At 36.2% G+C, this 17,822-nt stretch overlaps 1 protein-coding gene across 1 annotated transcript in view; it reads right to left on the bottom strand.

The window, feature by feature from the left end:
• Window positions 1-17,126, bottom strand: part of LOC131691899 (sodium-coupled monocarboxylate transporter 1) — a 285,364-nt gene extending 268,238 nt beyond the window's left edge. Inside the window, exon 1 of the mRNA XM_058978642.1 lies at window positions 16,763-17,126. The gene's annotated coding sequence lies outside the window, so the exon portion shown is untranslated. The remainder of the gene's footprint in view (window positions 1-16,762) is intronic.
• Between the last annotated feature and the right edge of the window lie 696 nt (window positions 17,127-17,822).

Raw genomic sequence — 17,822 nt, 5'->3', positions numbered from 1 at the left:
TGTTTTATCCATAGCTGGAAATTGAAACTTTGTTACATCTTAGAACTTCACTAAGTCAAGCTTTTGGGTTAATAATATTGTTGATATAGTAAGGATGGGAGTGAGGAGGGGCTCTTGAATTTTTTTACTACGTAACAGGCCGACGTGGGTACCCGGGTACCCACAAAACTAAAATGCCCGTAACTAAGGTAATATCCAACCGATTTCGATACTTTTGGCCGTTTTGGATTCAGGAACTCATCCACTTTTGGACTTGGTAAATATGAATCGGGTTACTTCATTCGGTTCCCGGGAATCCGGGTTTCCGGAAGCAGGTTCCAGTGCTGGGGTACTATTTGCGAACTTCAATGGAATACTAGCAATATGGGTATCAAAATTCTTGGAATTGCATCAGTAGGCTGTATCTCGTGCTTTTGGAACCATTTGGTGATTTGACCACGGAACGGACATTCCGGAACAGGTTCCCGTGGGGCCGTGAGTGGCCATTCCATTCCAATTCCATTTTTCAAATTGCCATAGGGTCCCGTAACAATAAAAAACAGACTTCCGAGACAATTTGAAGAGTTTTGATACTCATATTGCTAGTACATTATTAAAATTTACAAATCATATACTAGTACTGGAACATTACTCCGGAAAATCCGGATTACCAAAAACCAGATCCATTATTCGGGTTCTATTGTACAGATTCAAAAAGTGGACGAGTTCCTGAATCCAAAACATCTAAAACTGTCCAAATCGGTTAAAGGAAGCCATAGTTATGAGCATTTCAATTTATGGGTACCCGGGTACCCTCGTTGGCCTGTTAAAGGTGTTTTTTTTTGTTGGACACATAACTGTTAATGCACTGGGTGCACAGTGCTCTGAAAATCTAGCGAAATCGTCTTAGGGCACCAGCGGGTATAATTCAGAGCAGCGCGGCGAGTTTAATCTGTAAAGAATACTAAAAATTAATTTCTATTCCATAATTTTCAGTTCAGCAATTCGAGAGATCGTGTTCACCGCAAGCCATGAAAAATAGACTACGTTGTGAAGCGATGGTCACTATTTATTAAAAAATCACGGTTAAATAAAAAATAAAACTATTAAAAAATTTCAAATAGTTTATAATTTTCACAAACTTATTAGGAAAAATGTATTAATAAGCTTTCGTAATATTGTGTAGGAAAAAGCTGAAAATTGCAGTATTTTCTCTATCTGCAACATATAAACCCTCAAGTACACCAATTAATTGGTATACGAATTGGAATAGGTTCGCCAAATTTTGGAAGAAGTCTATAAAATAACCCCTTGAGAGCTACCTAAAAATTGTTGTAGTTCGATGCAATAAAGAAATCCCCAAAAATGAAATGTATCTATTAATGTGAAACACAGTGAATAATACATACAATAAAGACCCATTTTTATCAATCCCATGGTGCATTTTAGGCTCACAAAATGACTAAATCGGGCAATTTTTTTTCTTTATAATAAACTGAAGCTGTTAAAATATGTAGTCTGATAACTATTTCTGATTATGATGAACTTTTCATTTTTGCATATTTCCATCTTCATGATAAAGAAAACATGCTCAAGAAAGGATTTACTCGAATTCAGTCTTGTTCGTCTGCTAGAGCCCATCAAACATATGTTCATATTTGGCTGATAAAATCGGGGTTTCAATGTATTACAATAGATATCCAGCATTCGAAGAAGTTTCTTGTGAACGAGTGTAAAACGACTTTGTTTCTACTTACTTGAAGTCAGCAGCGTAGCCAGAAAATCGGTTTGGTGGGGGTTTGGTGAAAATCGATCATACTGTCCAAACGGCATAATTCCGAAACCGTAATTTTTGAAGTTTTAAAATTATGCAGAATTAATTTTTCAGAAAATAGTAACAGAGTTCGTGTCTTTAGCGAATTTGTCGAGACTTTATTGTAGTCTTGAATATTAACCTGAGAAAATTCACCATAAATACTTGTTGGACGATATACCGTCAAAATTATTTTATCAAATGATGCGCTGTTTAATGTTTGTAAAACTCATCGAAGATACTAAACCTCCGAAATTGGCGGTTTCAAAATGATGCTATCTTGACCTTAAATTACTGTTTTTAAACATTTGACCTATATATATAATTGGTCATACAACAAAAATCAAATGCTCATCAAAATCGATCAGAACCTGCTAGAATCGAATGGAAATCGTCTTTTTCATAAATTTCTCTCTACATTCGGAAAGTGTTATCCTCGTTATTAATCATATTACGTTTTCGTCTCAACTCGACGCATTCCCAAAATAAAAACCTGTTTTAATCCACCTAGTGGTGCAATTGTGCTTGTCTCATTTATCCAGACTACGATTCCTGGTTATGTTCAATACAATGGTGGAAATGAATATTACATGTTCAGTACGATTTGCACATACATACAATGGATCGACAGCCACGATCTTGAGACTCTATGTGATACTGAAACATCGCTTGAAACCAGCGGCGGATCATGGAGAAAGATCCGGGAGATCCGGGTCCTGCCGAAATTTGTCAACTTGTTAAGAAAATTTAAACTAGTTTTAATTTTAAAGTAGCAACCCCTCACTGCATACCCCCCTCGGGCCGGTATGATTGAAGATTTTTAGAGTGATTGCATAACCTTTCTATATGAGAAAGGCAAAAATGTACCAAAGTCTAAAAAAGTCAATTTTTGACAAACATCTCAATGTTTCATGCATTTTAAAGTCATTTGGCATCAAAAATACAAATTTGATTTTGAAAATTTTTCATTTCAGTTTATATGGGAATTTTCTACGTGATTGCACTCTTCAACTCGTAACCCCGGAACCGGAAGTCCAATCAATAAAAAATTCAATACCAGGCGATGGGAAGATTGTACCTTTCATTTGAGACTAACTTTGTGCAAATCGGTCGAGCCATCTCTGAGAAACAGAGGTCACATTTTTTTCCACATACACACATACACACAGGGGGGTTGTATGGTGTTAAACCCCAAAACCTTCTCTTGGCTACGCCGTTGCTTGGAGTTATTTATTTCGCTTCTCATTTTCCGATATGTTTCAGATCGATCCGATGGTTATAAGTTAGAAAAATTGCAGTCAGAAGGTTCGTACATTTTTGCACTGATAAGTTATCAAGTTCCTTCCAGACAACTTGGAAGTGTTCGGTGATTATTTCTAGCGGTTGTAGATAGAAAAATGAAATACAAAATTCGTTTTATCGAAATAATGTTTAGCTTATTTCAATGGATTATTACTATATTGAACAATAAATAGGCGACAAAGAGTAATCAACAAACAACAAGCCATAACTTTTAAAGTATTCAAAATAGATATTTAAAGGCTTTAGTAAAGTTATTCGCAAAGGTAAGAGCTACAAATTTGCTGAAGACATCATTTCGATATAATCACTTCCAAGAAAATTTGTAAAAATATCTCACTCATAGGGGGATTAGTCAGCAAAAGCACAATACCAAAAGAAAGGGCATGTTGCCTCCATTAAATTCTCCGAAGATACTATTGACATAAAATAAGCCGTTTTGGCGTTAATAATAGATTACATGTTTTTGGTCATATTTCTGGCAATGGGAAATGATAAAAATCTTTCGTCCGCATTTAATGTTAAATATCTCTTTTGATGATAGTCCGATTTCAACAATCTATAGCTTGTTCGAAAGGTATTTGTTAAAGCTGTCTAAAAACATATAAATTGTTAATCTATGTTGTCAATTTCGGCAGATAATTTGAAAAAAGTTCAAAAAACGCCATTTTTACACATTCAAACAGTCATATCTTGGAAACTAAACATCAGAATCAAAAATAAATTAATAGCGTTCATACTGTTTTTTAGTTCTTTCATTTAAAATTGGTTTGGATAAGATCGGTTCAGCCATTGCTGAGAAACACGAATGAGAATTTGTCCGTTACATACACACACACAGACACACACACACACACACACACACACAGACATTGTCCCAAATCGTCGAGCTGAGTCGATTGCTATATAAGACTCGGCCCTCCGGGCCTCGGAAAAAATCTGGAAAGTTTGAGCGAATTCTATACATTTCTTTTATAAGAAATGTAAAAAATAATACCCAATTATGCCAATTACGTCTGAAAATTTCAGAATGGAACTGGAAGTATTTTACAAGTTATTTCATTTATAACAGGTCTCTCACTGGGCGTGTAAAGCGTAAAATTGCCTTGTTTTAAGTTTATAATCGTAATATCGCAAAATATTTTGATATCTACTTCCAAATTTTCACACAATCTTTTTAACATGACTCTTAATATTTAAAGAACTGGGTATTTGAGGGCGACGGACTGTGCATTTTTCCGGGAGACTACAATGTTTGTTCCTTCACCAACAGTTAGATTTTTTTCCAATGGTTGGAACTTTCAAAAATACTAAAAAACTTTATTTCCAAAAGACTGATTCACTGTCGCTCATATCACGTAAATTCAAGCCGCCAATCTTGAGCTGTAGATTTGTGAAATCAGGGGTGGCATTCCGCATCTCGATTCGAGTGACTCGATTCGAAACGTTTTGAAGTCGTTTCGACTAATTTGCGGCATTACGTATCACATTCGACCAAGCGTTCGAGCATGTTAGATTGCGGTACTAGATTTCGACTGCCTGTTCGAGCGCAAACTGTCAAATAAGAGTATACACTGAGAAAAAATATTTTTAATTCTGCTACGAATAAGTTTCAAAAAACCAACTTTGGTAAAATATAGGAATTGTTTTTATTTGTTTTTGGTTGCTTGTTATCGAAATATATTTAGATAAGTTTCGCAAATCTAAATTTTTTTTTCTAGTACGCAATAGGGGTGAGCTCTTTGAAATAGAATAGATGTTGTCAAACATAGATCCAAAAAGATCCGATGTAATACGGAAATACGATTATTTTCCTTTTATGTACGAAAAATGAATTTACCCTTTCCAAAAATATTTATACTATATAAAACAATTGATAAAAGTACGAATCATTTCGTTTCATTGACGAAAAATGTTTTAGACATCGGGCCAATCAACGACAGATTTACAAATAAAATTTTAGTTCATTCCAAATTTCCTTCTTGCATTCTTCAGCTATAAATATTTGACAGGTATTTTTGTTATGGCTGAATATAATATTTACTTCAAAGTATGAGCTTTCAACTTTTGAAGTTAGAAAAATTGAACATTTTTCAATCGCTGATAGCTCGTAAAGTATTTGATGCATGGAAAAATATTAAATATAAAAAGTTGCAGTTTCGCATGAGCTTGCCGGAAAAATTGAGATTTTTTTAAAAGTTGGATCAAATTTTTTGCTTATTTTTTCTTCAAATAATAAAAATCATGTTAGAAATATTGTGTAAAATTTTTGCAGTGGGTCTCAAAATGTTTTGCGAGAAATTACAAATATATCGTTAAAATGGGGAATTTTGCATTAAACGCCATGTTATGGGCCAGCTTTAATTGAAATATCTCGTAAAGTAATAAGGTTCTCAATATAATTATAAATATTTTCATTGAACAAAAAACTTTGTAGTCCAAGCTTGTTTTTTTCGATATGTTTCTATCATTTACAGAATTCATAACATAAATAACAAAAAAAAACTATATCAGATTTTTATTGGTGAATTCATTCGAAAACGCACTTTTTATTATTAATAAATTTTTCGTACAACTAAGAGTTTCCGAGTTATCAGTGGTTGAAAAATGGTCCAATTCATAAAATTCAAAAACTCATAACTTGAAAAAAATCTATCGTATTCAGCCAAAACAAAAAATAGATGTCAATTATTTTGTGCTATGAATGCAAGAAAAAAATTTGGTAGGAATTAAAATTGTGGTTGTAAATTTGACATGGAATAACCCGTACATTAAATATGTAAAACTACACAACTTTTCGTTCATATCGTATGATAATTTTAATTCCACCTAAGAATTTTTTTCAATGTAAGCAAAATTGCAGTTTGTTTTGTTTTTTTTCGATGAGCGTCAAATTCACAGAATATAAATAGTGATAGTGGTAAATAAATTGACCCAAGCATGTTCATAATTTGTTCACGTCATTCTCCCTCACCACCTTTTTCAATGCTTGGGCATTATTTTAGTTTGATATTACTGTATTCTTGAATTTCTTACCACAAATTTTTAATATATCTCGCTGTTTAAGTTGATGCACCGAAACATCAAAATGCCTAGCTGGTAGTGTGTCTTATTCGGACCTCAGTCGCATGATAGAATGTATTATCTGCAGAATGAGTTATTCACAATTATTCTTAGATTAAAGACCATATTTAATATCTAAATAATTGTTTAAAACAACACAACTTCGGAACCGCTTTTTCTCAAATCTTTTGGAAAATAATCATAGCGAGCATTGCATTGAAATTTTGGTTTTCTGGGTTTTTTTCAGGAAACTGATAGCTTCCAAAAGTAACAATTTTTTCAGCAATTGATGACGCAAAAATTTAAAAGCTTAAAATTCGTTAAAATAGCCATTTTTAGTTGAAATAGTCAAGACAAAAATGCGTTTTCGTCTTTGCGGAGTTGTTAGTGTACTTGTTAGTTAATTATTCTGTTATAGCACACAGAGATAGGGAGAACACAATCAAAATGAAGTTTTTCCAGAAATTGCAGATGGCATAATTTCAATCGGTTGATGCATTCAAATTTGTTAGTAATTCAATTTGATTCAAATTTCTTTGCTATATAAGATAATATTCGGTATTTTCATGCATTTAATACGATATAACAACTAATTCTGTTGGTGTATAAAACGTACATTATGGCATGGAATTCAAGGCTATATTGTGATATTGAAAACAATTGAGGTATAGTCGGGAACAAATGCATCAATTAGTTTTTTTACATTTTAACGACATTCAATTAGCTAGAGATTACTGGGTAGGGAAAGTTATGAAACTTAGAGCCATAGTACTCAAGTGAGAGCAAGGATGTGAAGCAAACAGATCGGAAAACTAGAAGTGGCAGGGTCATTAGAACAGGCTGAATATCGTAGGGGCTTAATCTTTGTCTTCTGTTAATGAGGGTCGAGCTTAGGCAGAATCAATTAGAATATAAAATTGTTTAAATCACCACTTTGAAATCAAGAATGATTGTGATTCTACACATCTATTAAATAGCGATTAGACAAGTCAAGGTGTCTTCACTTTGTTCCAACACTTTTTATTATTACTTGATGTAAGATAATTTATTATCAATATTTAGTATTACTTTTTCCAAAAAAGTATGTTCTTGATGGTGAAAATAAATATAACATAAAGAAACTCAAAGTACGTGGGAGCTTTTTACACCTTTTGGTAATTTTATATCCTCTAAGTATTCCGAAATAAAAACACAAATCATAATCTCGAACGACAGTCGACAGCAATAAAACTATCGAGCAAATGCGTTCGACTCGAGTCGCTTTCGAGTTCGATTGTTATGGTTCCATAATGCCAACACTTCTCGATAATCTAGTACTTCTTCGAGCTAACTCGAACGAAAATTTACTTTCGAGCTCTGTTCGAAATACATAATGCGAAACAAGGTCGAGTCGATAGAATTTTGATCGAATCGAGATGCGTAATGCCACCCCAGTTGACGCTAGGTTTCTGAAGACAACGGACGTTCTATTCAGTAGACTTTATATTAAGATCACTATGCTAAAAAGACAATGTTTAAGAGCTGTGACCTAGTTGGTCGATTGTTGATTACGGTGCATATCATTAGATTTGAATTGTCAGTCCAAATGCCGTCACAGCATTCCTTTTGCAGAAGCCAGTTAAACAACTACGGTTTTATGATCTGCTACTATTTAAAGTTTGTATATATTGTTTTTGTGCCATTGGCTAGCGGTAGCATTCAGCCATAGATTGAGAAAAGATAAAGGGCGATATTTTTGCTCGGAGAAGCTTAGCATTGTGTTCTACTATCTAAAGCAAGCAAATGACATTACTGGCGATAGGTCTTTTATAAATGACTACTGCCTCTACATGCCCGCCCACAAAGTTCAGATAAATGGCGTGGTCAACGATTTGAGTTTGTCTGGCGTCAGTGGTGGAGCCAGAAATTTGGTTTGGGAGGTTGTTGAGGAAAATCGTAGATTTTTTGAAAATGATAAAATTTAATAAGGGTTTGATCAATTATTGAAAATTCATAAACAAAAGTAGTCTAAGAAATGTCATTCCACAGTGGTCCAGAATGTGAATATAGCAGGAATTTTAACATTTTGCTAAAATTTAATGACTTAGCCTTAACATGTATGGCAAAGTTATTATACTTTGCAAGGTGCTTTAAACAGAAGTTAGGGTGGTAATTTTAGCAATATTTTAAATTGAACTTTTTAACGGTTAGAGATAGAGCTTGACTGGCATCGATGAAGTTGTAAAGCAACACATTTTAGACAATTTTTTTCAGTGCGCATAATTTGCTTTGAAACACCAACTAAAACACCTGAACATTCATATTAATTCAGGTAGTTATTTTAAGTTAAATTGGTATGATTTTACAGCTATGGGATCTCGGCTAAGAGATAAGTTACAAGATTCCCTTCCCGCAATTTTCCAAAAGTCATCATGAATTAATTTTCTTCAGTCCAATTAATTTTGGTTTCGGGGGGGTTACGGATTAGTGTTTCAAAGACCCTTATTCCAGTGAGCAGCGATCTTATATGGCAAAGGTCCGTTATGGCAAGTGCGAAGAGAATCTATAGGATGATCCTGCATTAGACATACTGAAAAATGTGCCTGTTGTGGATAGAGTCCACATGATCTATCACCATACCCAGGGTACAAACAGTGACCTGAAAATTTGAAGTGAAGATGCTCTAAATAATCTCTTGCAGAAAAACTAAAGACGACAAAATATTATGCTCGCTTGATTTAGGAAGAGTGCGAATCTGACATATCCTTGTGGGGGCATCTGCTACTGCACCCAAAAACTATAGACAGATGAGATTCCGTGAACAAGAGACTATCAAATATAACAGCTCGAGAGAGCGCTGATACAAAGCCTGAGCAAAAAGCATCTGATTTTAGAAATTCGAGATCTAAAGTTTCCAACTCTTCTAGGAACATCAAAAATCTCAAGTGGCTCAACATTTCAACGAGAGATGCAAATTAGTGCACCGCTAGATGGGCTTAGATTAGGTTCCAGCCACTTTGTGTGTCCTCTCGGCACCGAGGCAAATGCAATTATCATGGTGTGGCAAGAGGTTATCTTCTCGATTTTTTCCTTTTTGGATGTTTTAAACTTAGGACTGTAGTCATCAAATAGTTGTATTAAAATCTCTATATGCGGGGTTTGGTAGTCCAGCCTGCGTAGTCATTTTTCCAACCACACTATGCCCACCTCCTAGCGTCTAGATCATAATCGACTTAGTTCACTGCACAATCTTTGCTATAGCTTTAAGGAGGTTGCCTACTCGACTGTCCTTGAATGTGCTCTGCCCCTGTCCCTGTTTCTATGCAATACAGAAAACGAGTTATAAAGTTTGCAAAAATTTTCGCTATTATTTTCAATTTCAAGTCTTTACATTTAAAATGTACTGGTCCCGCAACTCAAATGCATCGTTATTTAAACTTTCAATACTTTTTACAACAGTATTATTGCATAGAAAATCTGAATGGGGCTGACAGAACCGTAGTGTGATCTTCTGACACATTTGGTGGAGTCTCGTTTTTTCGTCTCATTGATGTTCACGTTTGCTCTCTTTCTCAGCTCGATTTCGAACAATAATTTCAATTATTATATTAAGTACTTCAAGATTTCAGCACCTCTACCCCCCACCCTAGTATTGCCGCACTTGGAGGGAGGGGGTAAGCCGACCAGCCGAACGCTTCAATTCTTGCAGTAGTAATATTTCCTAGGTGGCCCATAACCGGGGACAAAAACTTTGTTGGTCAAAAAACATCTTCTCAAACAATTGCTCATAACATGTTTGTTTAAACTTGAATCAAGAAGCTTACTTCACTGACACGTTTACTATTTGGCACACCTTTCAAACGGTATATATAATTCAAATGATCGAAACGAACTTTGTGGCTGAAAAACAAAACCCGGCCCAAAACCGGGGACATCGCCCTACAATTAATGAATGAAGTTAAGTGCATGTATTGTCTTTCTGTTTGCTCTACTTGCTATAATTTCCTTGATTCAAACAACATTTAATTGGCTAGGGACAGTATAGAAAACCAGGAATGTTTAACCATTTATATTTTTAGGTTTCTCCTACTTTAAAACGATACATGAACGAGATAAATCAAATCTTTATACTGCCTAAGAAAACCACGTAGATGATTGAAACTAATCACTACCACTCTGATCAGGTCCGTAACCAGGGTTTGGTTTCTGAAGGGCTGAAAAAATTAAAGCATTAAGTTGGTGTTAGTTACTGACGAGGAGAATCTGAAACACTAAAAAACCAACGTAAGGTACTGTAGCCTCGTGCACAAAATTTGGTCTTTATTTCCCGATTTGAAATTTTAGCAAGCTACAAGGAAGACTATAGTATATCGCCGAACTATTGATTTTGAATTTGTTTTTTATTATTTATTAACCCATTATTGCCCAACTTATTTTTTACGCGCATCACAAATTATGTTTTCCGATCGAAGAAAAATGATGTGGTCATTCCAGTAAAATTATTTTTGTACTCAAAGTAGCTGATATTATAAGGAACAACAAGTGAAAATTTAAGATTGATCGGTTAATCGGTTCCTGAGATATCGTGATCGCAGCGGATGAACTTTTCAACAAAATACAACTCCGAGATAATCGAGTTTTACTGTCGGTGCAGCGAGTCAACGGTCTAGCGTATCAAACACTACGTACCGCCTACAAGTGGTGAATGGGTAGCGGTCTATGAATAGCTGTAACTTAAGTTGTGGCATTCCGATCTTAATGAAACTTTGAGAAAATTTTTCTCAGCGTATGTAGTTTCAGAATATCTAATTTACAAAAATTCGATTTTTTTCATCCTAACAAAAATGTGTAACCCCTTAAGTGAAAATTGATTAAAAACAAAACATAAACACCGGTTTAACCACTATAACTTCTCTAAACATATTCTGCAAGAGTATATGAACAATATTAACTCGTTGATAATGCCTGTTCTACGCTATTAATTGAGTATTAGTAGTTATTCTTAGCACCTACTATATATAGTAAGTTGGGCAATAATGGGTTAACAAGTTAGAATTTACTCTAGTTAAAACAACAGATACTCAAGAGTTCAAAGTATTCAAAAGCGAACTGAATATGGCGAACCCTTATGCGGCTATAAAATTCGAGTTATTCTAGACTACACGTAAATAAAATCTAAAAGACGTCTATTCGGAATAATCAGAAAAATGTCACCCGAAAGCCCTGTAGCACGAAACTTTATTCGTAAACGAAGAAGACGAAACTTAGGTCAAAGCTATCTCCATGGACAGGAACATAGCAGCGTAGAATTGAAGTTTACTGTTCCAGAAAAGCTCCGAGAGAAATCGGTTCAACTCTTATGTTCTTGAACTGGCGTCTTACCACTAGTACCAGTTCTGTGGCATCACACGAATTTAGTGCCAACTCACTTTTATGATATTTCCAATTTAAAGGAAACTACAATCAAGACTTCCTATACTTTCACACTATGTGCTCGGCAATATTGTCAGACAAGTAAATTGTAACTGCTTAGTTCATTTGACAGATCCTAATTTTTCATGAAATTGATATATTTTATATCACTGCACTGACGAGTCATCGAGTAGTCTTATCAACGTCGTGGTCATGTTCCTGGCATTATCCAACTCTAGTTATAACGTTTATGAAGAAAGCACAAACAACATCGAAATAGTGCATTTGTAGAGTATTTTTCTAATTTTTTTTGCGTAGAGGGACTTCTTTAATTTTTTTTGAAAAAAAGAAATCTTCAGTGCTTTTGTTGATCTGAAATTAGCACATGCTTTTAATTAGACTGATTTGTTTTTCGAATAAAAATAATTAATTCTTGTTTTTTTTCAAAATCACCATCGATTGGAAGAGTTGTCCGGCTTTTGTATTGTTTGCTTGATTGCAGATTTGTTTAAACAGAAATTTAGGTTTCAAATAAAGTTGTTGCACCCAACGCATCAAAGTTGTAACAAAGAAGTAAAGTGCTTTCGAAAATGTTGTTTCAATGAATCCGAAATTAAAGGATCGGGTCTTCGAAAGATCTTTTTTTTTTTTTAAAATTCGTTTATTTGACACGGCTCATAGCGGTAGCTTAACGGAGCCGTGGATCTTTTATACGTTTACAATACATGTAAAAATAAAAAATACAAACAAGACTTAATTAATTGGATCTCGTGCGCGCAACTTTTTATTGCGAGCGGAGACCTTCTTTCGCGTGGTCTGTTGGCAAACAGCGTCAGGGGGGTCATTTAATTCTCTCTTGTTTTTCTCGTCCCGGTCGAAGCTAGCTTGGTGTCCGGGATCAGATGTTCTCCCTTGCTTCTTGCACTTATTGTTGATCAGTGTAAATCCGTCGTCATTGTTACTGCATTCGTTGCCGATGTTGCTTACAGTTGCTTTTGGGGTGCTGGATGATTCTTTTGCGGTTGTCATTATGCTCTGAACAGCTGCCACAAATTTGGCCACCGTTTGTGGTTCAGGCATTGGTATTGAAAACTCTGTTTTAGGTTGGTTTGCCGTAGATGAGTTGGCAATCGGTTGAGATGCATTTTCCTCTGCATCTTCCGCGCAAGGTTGTCCATGATGAGCTGTCTGATTACAATACTTGCACGTAGGAGTTTGCCCCTCATGGGTGCATAGTGTAGTTTGCATAATTGTAGTTCCGTGAGTATTGAGTTTTATTGCCAAGTAGGAGGGTATAGGCCTTTCAACCCGCATCCTCACTACAAAAACGCCGTTAGGTGTACCCGGGAAAAAGTTTCTCCAAGTATCAGGTGTAACGGATTCTACTTCTCCGTATTGCGACATGCATTTTGCAATTGGCTCAGGAGGGGTACGAGGTGATAGGTCATATAACCTTACATCTATATAATCATTCTCCATGTATACGGGAATCTTAATTCCAACGTTGTCACTTTCAACCACGTGTTTTAAATTGTTCTTCAAAACGAAACGCTCGGCTTGTGCTAACGTGTTGAATGATATTAACACTACATTGCGAAGATGATGGTATTGAAGGTACAAGACTTCCGCAAGCCTAAGTTGCATTTTTACCTTCAGAAGGTATTCCACTTCACTAAAACTCGGTCGTTTTAAACAAAATTTAAAGTCAACGACCGCAGCGTTGGGTCGGAGTAGAGCTTTTTCGTCAACTTTACTCATGATGACAAGAATAATCCGATATTTCCTTTGTTCTCGAGACAATGCACACTAGATCGAGAGGCCTGTTGTTCACTTGGCTCGATTGTACGTCTGACTGCGGCAGAAGTAGAAAGTGGTTCGAAAGATCTTGTGTTGAGTGTTTAGAAACAAATAGAAGAGCCGCTCTTGGGTAGATTTCAATTGATTGATTCTTACTTCCTCTCCTTTGTCCCTGATTTCTGATCAGATCTCTTATTTTATTCCACAACGAACAAAAAAAATCTAATCGTTATTAAAAATTCAGTCAGTCGCAACATTTTAGTCGCTCTTTCCGATTGCCTATTGATTGGCAATCAGAGAGATTGCTATTGTGTATATACGAGTTTTGTTAACAATCACCAGCATTAAACTGCTTATTTTTCAAGTGTGTTGATGCTTAATTTTATATAAAATTTTCTTTAAAAATAACCCATCTTTTCATTTTTAGGAGGTAACGGTCGACTCTTGGAAGAAATATTTTTTAAAAGACGATTCCCCCATACGAAATCCTATGTAAACTTTAATCCGTGAGTGCAAAAATATAGTTTCAGCGATCGAGCTAAAAATTTGCAGAGTTGTTCGGGGAGCTAAATGGGACCCAAAAAGTTACTCGGAAAAAATTGTATTTTTTCATATAACCATGTCCCACTCTAGTGGGCATGTAGGGCCTATTAAATCAAAGTGTAAGTGATCTTTCTATGGACACAGTAAAAAACACGATTTTTGATTGGAGACACCTCTAAATCATATCCAAATTAAGTCATTTTTGGTGAAAGGTTTTAAATTCACACTTAGAATAAAAATCTGAGCTGATCCATGTATATTTCAAAACTTTTTCAAAATGTGGAAAGGTCTATTATACAGTTAGATTTTGTCCCCTTTGTGTGCAGAGTGGTTTAAAACCATTTTTTTCTTGAAGGGGGGATTGGTTTTCTGGTTAAAAACAAGGTTCGATTTCAAGATGTATTATCAGCAAAAAGAACTTTTTCTCTTACGATAAACCGTAGAAACAAAAACCAATAGACTTTAAATAGTGCCTTTTACTTTAAAACCTGTGTCTTTTACGTACAAAGAGGTTTTAAACTAATTTTTATCGTTCGGGAGGAATGTTGCATATTTAGTTTTAATTGTTTTCCGACAGATCTCGTACGAGCGACTAACCATTGCGCATAGAGACCTGTTCAATCTTTTAATTTCATATACTTCCGTGTCATCATCGTATTTCCTGCCTACATTTTTGCGATCGGATGTTCTTTCTTGCTTCTCGTCCTAACTGGCACCGAGTGCGAACTTCCTCACTAATGATACTGGCTATTTGTTTTGAGGTACTTGACGCAGATTTTGCAATTATCATTACCGGCGTCGGCGGTAATCATGTTTTACCGCCGACGCCGGTAATGATAATTGCAAAATCTGCGTCAAGTACCTCAAAATAAATAGCCAGTACCATTAGTGAGGAAGTTCGTACTCGTGGCCAGTTAGGACGAGAAACAAGAAAGAACATCCGATCATGTTCTATTAATGACCATGCGGTAGAGTTGGGTGCAACGCCCAACTCCTACTTAGCAGAAGGCAAAGGACTCTTCACATTTCCTTTCGATCATGTCCATATGAGGCTGGCTTAGTTTTTCGTTATAAGTTTATAACTGATTCACTCTAGAATACCTATCCGTCTTTGAATTTCATTGCTTTCGTTGTCTCTTAGTCTTAAATTTGCCGAAAATAGCCAACAAAATCGATACAGTAGAACCTTGCGGCAATTAAAACATAGTAACAATTATCAATATTACCTAAACAGCAGCTATAAAATAGACAAGCATTCGTGGTTCAGGTAATGGTATAGGATACTGTGAATTGAAAGTTATTTACGTACTCGGTCTTAAGCGAAAAGCCCGGAGGTCAATAGCTCCCGCATTTGACCGGAGCGCCATTTCTTGCTTTTGCGACTCACTCATCTCGACAGATCACCAAGACATGAGTTAAAGTAACATTTGCTTTAGGCAAAGCACACAATATAAAAGTAACTGCTTTTGTCGATTGCTTCGCGCTGACTCGGGCAAAAGCAGAAAACACACTGCGTTGGACATAGCAATCTTCTTCAACATTTTCTCATCAATTTGTTCAAACCAAGCGAGATACACATTTGTTAAGAAATACACGGTCTTTATTTAATTAATTTTTGAAAAAATCGAGGTTGGGCTTTGGCCCTCTTGCCCTTATCCTCTAGCTACGTGTCTAGCTCTGACCCAAGACCATTTTATGACGATCTCATTTTTTAAATAAAAATTATAATTGAAGCTGATTCCAAAGCGTTGCGATGATTCATCACATCATGATTTAGCAAGTTAAAGCAGTTATGATTTGCTTTTGTACTTTTTTCTATTTACGCATCTTTTTCCATCAGCTAATAAGACTGAGAGAAGCGTTCGTGTTTTTAATTAATAGCTCTGATATATTAAATTTCCCTAACAAGAAAAAATTGTACATAGATCTATGCAATGAATCTCCCACAGTCGCATCCAAGCCGAACTTAAAATAACAGGTCAGGCTAGATATGCTATTAAAATTTACCAAAGCACATTCAGAAACCATTCGTTCACAGCAAATTCAAGAACATCAATTGTGTAAGGAGAGAGTAAAAAATATATCACGCAAACATCCGCAATCAAATCCTTGGTGTTTTCACTCTCGCTGAATTTTGCTGTCTTTTTCTGAACTGTTTCAGAAAAATACGCTATCACAGAAGGTTTCGCCAATTGAGTTAATTAAAATAAATCAACTAATTCATTTTTCTAATGGAGTTCGTCACGCACAAATCACAATTCAAATAATTCCGTTGAAAAACAATATATTTCAATTAACAGCACTGAACGCATCGGCCTACGTCACTCCAGTTATACTCTAATGATTCCACAAACTGTTCAAGAATGCCATGTATAGCTCGTCACAAATTCACGAATGTATATTTCTGAAAAAAATAATAATCTGAATTTACTAAAGGAAAAATTACACCATGAAACCACTAATTCACATCTCTGATTATCTCCAATTAAAAGTGTGATAAAACATTGAAATGCCCCCACCCGTTTGAACTACTTATGTTGGCGTTTGCATTTGTGCGACTGGTCAATTCTACGCAACTGAACCGACCTGCGAAGTTAACCTTCAAAAAAATGGTTCAATCTCAACGTGGCTACAGAGCACAGAACACAGCCCAGTAACAGATGCAAGTCTTTATTGGTTGCAAAATTGTTTTACATCTCCACAGCGCCGGGTAGAAACATTTTTGCTTATTTTTGCACTAAACCAGACATATGTACAACTGTACTTCACCCTAGCCGTGCACAGCCACTCGCAAGCGTAACACGGAAAATCACTTATCATTACACACCGTTGGCGACATTATTAGCGGTGTTTGGCACTTTCGCCCACTTTACCTACCTCCACCGAAACCGCGTTTCCGGTGCGGACTTTCCTTAATTTGGACCAGCGTTCTGAACTGAGTCTTCACAATCAGTCCAAGGCTGCTTCGGTATTTCATTCGCAGGTACGAGTGCGTGAGAACATCGGCCCGAATTTTATTCCTTTTGGTATCCAATTTTGAAATGTCTTTAACGGTGAGCCGAAAAATAAACACACATCTACTCTGTCAAGGAACTGATCGTTTATTTTTTTTTTCAACTACAAAACTAAAATCACTTCTTTTATGAAACAATTTCACCAAGCTAGAAAGCTTTAAAAACTGCTCCGAGAGTCGGTTGGAGAATGCGCGCGACGCGGGTGAAAACTCGATACTCAATAAGCCCGTCCTATCGAGGGTCCATTAGTTTTAAACAACCGCGCACAGCTCCTGTCGCGCAGCAATCAAGCAAAAATATTTCCACTCATACATGCTTGGCCGGGGGAGGAAAAAGTAGACGCCGCCGCGCAAACGCAAGTCAGTCCGTCCGTCAACTCTCGCGCTGTACGTACGTCGCGTATCAGCGTCGATCAAAGCAAGCCAACGGTGGCAACGCTGTTTGTCGCGCTGCCGCTGAACGACATCCGTACGACACAAGGAAGGGTAGCAGCAACGACGCGTTACCCACCAGAGCACCTCACTCAACGTGGTAGACAGCAGTCCGTGACGCGGAAAATTCTGGCGGCAGTGCAGGAAGATTAACTGGAACGAAATGTGAGGGCGGAATGGGTGTTTTGGTCAGATCAGTTGGTTCATCCAGCAATCGTTAACATCGATGACAGTAAATCTCAGTTATGCTAGAATGAATACTTCCCTTCTACTATCCATCTCTTCCTCAGGTCAAAACATAAGGATCTCGCATTCAAGTGTGTGAACATTAAGCGACGAACCCCAATGAAAATATGACTGGGGCTGATTTGGTTTCGTGCTGACTTGCACTCCTAAGAAAAAAAACAGGTACACAACAAAAAAAGAGTCCAAATAAACGATAATATTTAAACAACATTAGACAATTTATTTCAAAATATGTGTCGAACTTCA

The sequence above is a fragment of the Topomyia yanbarensis genome, chromosome 3 (assembly GCF_030247195.1).
Source record: "Topomyia yanbarensis strain Yona2022 chromosome 3, ASM3024719v1, whole genome shotgun sequence".
Lineage (NCBI taxonomy): Eukaryota > Metazoa > Arthropoda > Insecta > Diptera > Culicidae > Topomyia > Topomyia yanbarensis.
This window is presented reverse-complemented; position numbering and strand designations above follow the sequence as displayed.